Source organism: Elephas maximus, chromosome 26 (assembly GCF_024166365.1).
Source record: "Elephas maximus indicus isolate mEleMax1 chromosome 26, mEleMax1 primary haplotype, whole genome shotgun sequence".
In the NCBI taxonomy this organism is placed as follows: domain Eukaryota; kingdom Metazoa; phylum Chordata; class Mammalia; order Proboscidea; family Elephantidae; genus Elephas; species Elephas maximus.
In genome coordinates this window covers 26,334,552-26,339,870 of record NC_064844.1, presented here as the reverse complement: position 1 = coordinate 26,339,870, position 5,319 = coordinate 26,334,552, and the positions used below count along the sequence as shown (strand labels likewise).

At 40.5% G+C, this 5,319-nt stretch overlaps 1 pseudogene; it reads right to left on the bottom strand.

Moving 5' to 3' along the window:
- Positions 1-3,795: 3,795 nt before the first annotated feature.
- Positions 3,796-5,001, bottom strand: LOC126067931 (armadillo repeat-containing protein 10-like; annotated as a pseudogene).
- Positions 5,002-5,319: the final 318 nt, after the last annotated feature.

Here is a 5,319-nt window from a genome sequence, read left to right as displayed (position 1 = left end):
TCAGGAACATTTTGTGTGTACGTGTGTGTATGTATGTGTGTGTTTTATATATCAGCTCTTGTTTGATATTTAAAATACATGTGCACACACATGCGCACATACAACCTAAAAATCATTGTGTTAAAAGCATTTAGCAATTTAAAAAAAAAAAAAGCAACCAACCAAACCAAAAGCAAAACAAAAATAAAATCACTCTAGATACCTTTGTATGTGAAGGTGTTTGTGGTAGTATAAGGCCTTACTTTGTAATGTTTGTCCGGTATGATATATTTGAAATGATCAAATCAACAAAAATGATTATTACTCCATGCTTCTGAATCAAACTTCATTAGTCAAGCAGAATTCAGTATAGTTTGTAGAACATCTATGAATTCCTTTCATTTTTTTTTAAACATTACATCCTTTTCATTTGTACTTGCATCTGCTACTTCCAGACCCCAGGGGCCTGAGGGCAATAGGTAATGGTGTCTAGTTGGTGGGCAAGGTATATACACAGGATTACCTCCCACAAATGCAGTGTTTTACTGATGCCAAGATTAGCACGTAGAGACCGAAGTGACCCAGGCATTGTGTGTGTCTGTTTAACTCAGCGACTTAAAGTGTTATTAATGAGACCAAAATCATGGGCTTGAGGCCTGTGGAGTCAGGGATTCCTTAAACCATTCAATTCTTTGGCCCTAAATCAAGTTGCTGGGACACTGGAATAGAATATCTTTTTCCCTTTGGATTGCCAGTGGTTAAGAGCTATGTCTTGGCAGTTCAACCAAGACCAGAAGAACTAGATGGTGCCTGGCTACCATCAATGACTGCCCTGACAGGGAACACAACAGAGAACCCCTGAGGGAGTAGGAGAACATTGAGATGCAGACCTCAAATTCTTGTAAAAAGACCAGACTTAATGGTCTGACTGAGACTGGAGGGACCCCAAAGGTCATGATCCCCAGACCCTCTGTTAGCCCAAGACTGGAACCACTCCCAAAGCCAACTCTTCGGACAGGGATTGGACTGGACTTAAGACAGAAAATGATGCCGGCAAGGAATGAGCTTCTTAGCTCAGGTAGACACATAAGACTGTGTGGGCAGCTCCTGTCTTGAGGTGAGATGAGAAGGCAGAGAGGAACAGGAGCTGGTTAAATGGATACGAGAAATACAGGGTGGAGAGAAGGAGTGTGCTGTCTCATTTGGGGGAGAACAGCTAGGAGTACATAGCAAGGTGTATATAAGTTTTTGTACGAGAGACTGACTTGATTTGTAAACTTTCACTTAAAGCACAATAAATAAACAAAAAGTCGGCAGTTTGAACCCACCAGGCACTCCTTGGAAACTCTATGGGGCAGTTATACTCTCTCCTATAGGGTTGCTTTGAGTCTGAATCGACTGTTTGTTTGTTTTTGTTTAATTAGTTTTCAAAATTGTCTTAAACGTGCATTCTATGCTAGCAGCCGTTTTGTAAGGACTCCATTTATTTAGAGTGGAATTGTCAAATGCACAGAGAAATGAGGGACGATGTTAAACTCTTGGTCCAAAGAAAACAACTCCATGGTGCTTATAAAATTTATGTAGTCTGTGCCCTTTCTGGAGGCAGCCTATTTTTCAATGTGGATCCAAGGAGGTGGTTTCACAGCACTCCCACTTCTCATTTTCCCCTTCAGCATCTGACAGGTCTCGCTGCCAAGAAGAAAGCCTTCCTCACCTCTGACCAGCCTTCTTCCCTGGTTCTATTATCAGTGGAGATGGAGAGCAGCTGCTCCACTTTACGGACTCACAGTTAATTTAATTTATATCTGCTATAAACATGGTTTCTTAAAATTGTTACAGCATCTTCATAGAACATTTCAGTCTGGCATGTAGAAAGGGCCCCCCGTTTTGCCCCAGTCATTCGCAACTAGATGTGTTTTATTGTTTTATGTTTCTGTTTCTGTTGTTGTTGCTATTTTTCAACACCATGAGTTTATTCTCGTGGTCATATTCTTCGTAGGAATTCTTGGTGCGTGTGGCATTTCAAAATCTTACTATTTTAATGACCCATTCCACAAATGGATAATAATCTTGATAAAACAATGAAATGCAATTTTAAGGAATACCGTATGATCTCAAAGTTAGCAAAGACCCCTGTGTCTCCTCTGAGTTGGTGTGGATGGCGCTTCTCAATAAAGAATCGGAGCCCACTTTATTTGTGTATCTAGCCTCACTGCTGACATTTTACATAAGTGGGAAACAGCTAAGAGGAAAAACCCAGAATGCAATGAAGAATATCTTTTACTTTTGAAGCCTGTCTAACATGGCCAAAGAATGAAGAATTATTTTGCAAAGACTGTGTGGTAGCTTCTATCTACTGGTGGCTGACCCTTGGACCAGAGGGCAAGCATGAAGAATTTTCAAACAGGCACATGATTCCTCCAGAGGAAGTTGTACAATGTTCAAGCCACGGGGCTAGACCTACTTCTGCCCTGTGGATTTATGGCTTCACATGTGGGCAGGAGAACGCCAACAGTGTACCTCCATGGGGTGATCCAGCCGCCTCTGCTCTGGGCTGCAATTTCTTATGCTTTTCACTGATATAAATCAGGTAACTGCATTGCATAGTGATCTCTTACTACCAGCCCTAAAGTCTTCAACCCCAGCCCCATTGCCTAGTCCTCTGTGGGCTTAAAGCAGGACTTCAAACTAGTTCGTTCAGGTTCAAACTCCTGCTGAGAATTTGCATTTCTTTTTTTGTGTGTGTGATTTTTTTTCCCTTTTTATTAAAAAAAAATTATAAAAGTTACGCTCATAGTAAAAAATTCAAACAGTAGAAGAGAGTATATATAGAAAAGCCATTTCCTCACTGCCCAGTCCCACTCCCAGGAGTTGGTGTATCGTTCTGTAAGTGTTCTGTATATATGTAAATATAAATATTTTTCATTTTAAAAACCACAAATGGGATCTCATTATATATCTTCTGTCAATGTGTTTGAGAAAACAACCACATTTCATGGATGTCTTTCCACATCAGGACATTCAGAGCTACTTAATTCCTTTTAAAGATATAGTAACTGATTTACTCAACTGCCTATGGGTAGATATTTTGATCAATCCTGGTATTTTATGCATAACACTTTTGCATACTGGTGCATTGAATGGGAGTGGGCAAGCACTAGGAAATACTTTCTCCTAAAAGCTTATATTTTTCCTTGACTAGAAGCACAAAAGATTGGAACAGATTTGTGAAAGGAGAATGGCTGGGTTGGCAGTCGGACTTGACTCAGGATCTCATCACTATGAAAAGAACAGTGCCATTCCCAAGACAGCTCTAAAACAGTGCAGTGATGACGTACTACTGCCCTCTTAGATTTCCTGGGTGGCACAGATGGTTCAGTGCTCGCCTACTAGCCAACAGGCTGGAGGTTCAAACCCACCCAGAGACACCTCAGAAGACAGCCTTCAGATCTACATTCGAAAGGTCACAGCCGTGAAAACCCTATGGAGCCATTCTACTCCGTACACATGGGGTCGCCCTCTTAGTTGCAAATCACTGCAAATGGTAGAAGGGCAGTTTATGCGTTAAAAAAGTCACTGTCCTTTCATATAGAGGAAATAACTAAAATATCTCAATCTAGACAAAATCAAAAGAAATATATTTTCTGTAGAGGTGCTAATATTCATTTGGTATCAATAAAGTGATCCAAAATAAACTTGGAGACCATGGCAATTTATAGCTATGTTAATGACGAAACACGGTATTTACTGTTTAAAACAACAGCTGAAAGACTTCCTTTACTTTCTAAGGAGGATGTATAAATTTATAACGTGTATTACTTCCCGTCTGCAACACGCTCTGGAAACATGGCCAATCAGAATTACATTATTATTACAACGTTTTCCTTCACGTTCACATCGGGGTGATGAACTAAAGCTCTCATTTTCTGGGCACCTTCTTGTCCGTGTAATAACAGGAAAAAACACTGAACCTTTACGAAAGATGAAAGTAGACCTAAGTAGACCTTTTTGACGAAGTTATTTAAGTTTTGAAATAGTGTTTAAGTACTTGAAGAAGAACCTCCTTTGCTACACGGCGGTCATAAGGGGAAAGGAATGATGAATCCACTTGGGCACCAAATAGTCCTTCTACTATGGCTGGGTTTTCAGGCAAATTCAAAAGCAGTTTCAAAACTTGAACCTTGGTGTTTCCATTTCCAGCAAGTACCACATGGAAAAAGTCTGTAATGTAACCGTTAAACATATGCTGGTGGTCATTGGTGATGGTCGTTTGTTAACAATCTCAGTCCGGCCATCTGCTCAGCAGCATTCAGAAGACCCAGGAAGACATCTCCACAAACTTGACTGTTGTATATCTTTATCGTATCTTGATTTTCAACATTCACACTCAAGTTATTCAGTGCATTTAAATGTAGACTCTGATCAGCATATCTGGGGTGGAAAGGCAAATTCTCGGCAGGGGTTCAAACTGGAATGAACTGGTTGGAAGCCCTGACTTAGAGACATTCCTTTACTAATATGGGACAACCCTAGAGCTGGTTAGGATTGTCTTAAGAGATTTTACAAATAGGAGAGCAGAGGCCAGATATCGAAGCAGATGTTTCAGTTTCCATTGCTAATTCAACTCCCCCCTCCCCCTCCCCCCGGGAGTGGTATCAATTACTTATTCTCTAGCAGAATCAACCTCATTTCAAAAAAAAAAAAAGAATAAGTAAGAAGGAACTTAAGATCTTACTAAGGGATTTTTCTTTTCCATTACCAAATCTGCTGGAAAACATGAATTCTTCTTTGTAAGAGTGTTCTCCAAATTTGGCTTCTTTTGGTGGTAGACTTGAACTACTCTCAATGACCACCCGCATGTACTGAGTTCCACCGCCTGGATTCTAACCCTGGCTCCACCGCATTTCAGGCAAATTACTTAACCTCTCTAAGGCCTCAGATGAACACTACTTACCGAAATGCACATGAATCTCTCTGAACAACACCTGACAGGTGGCAAGTGCTCACACTAACCTTAGCCATGATGATGGTGATGATGAAGATGATGTTCTAGGCTGATCCAGGCTCTTTAGATACACAGTGAAACCTGTGAGAGCTGGAGCTTGATGGGACTGCCTTGTTTTTCTAAGTCTTGCAAGTTTTCTGCCTTTGGCAGGGTACAGTCTTGCCACTTATCTAGTGTTCTCTATTAGTGGAAAATATTTGAGTTTTCCTTCTTTGACAGTTTTCCACCTTACACAGGTTCTGGCTTTCTCAGGTTTTACTGTAGAGTGAGTCTAATTCTCACAAATACCACCTTAAATAAATGAGAAAATAAGGCTCAGAGCAAGTAAGTAGTCT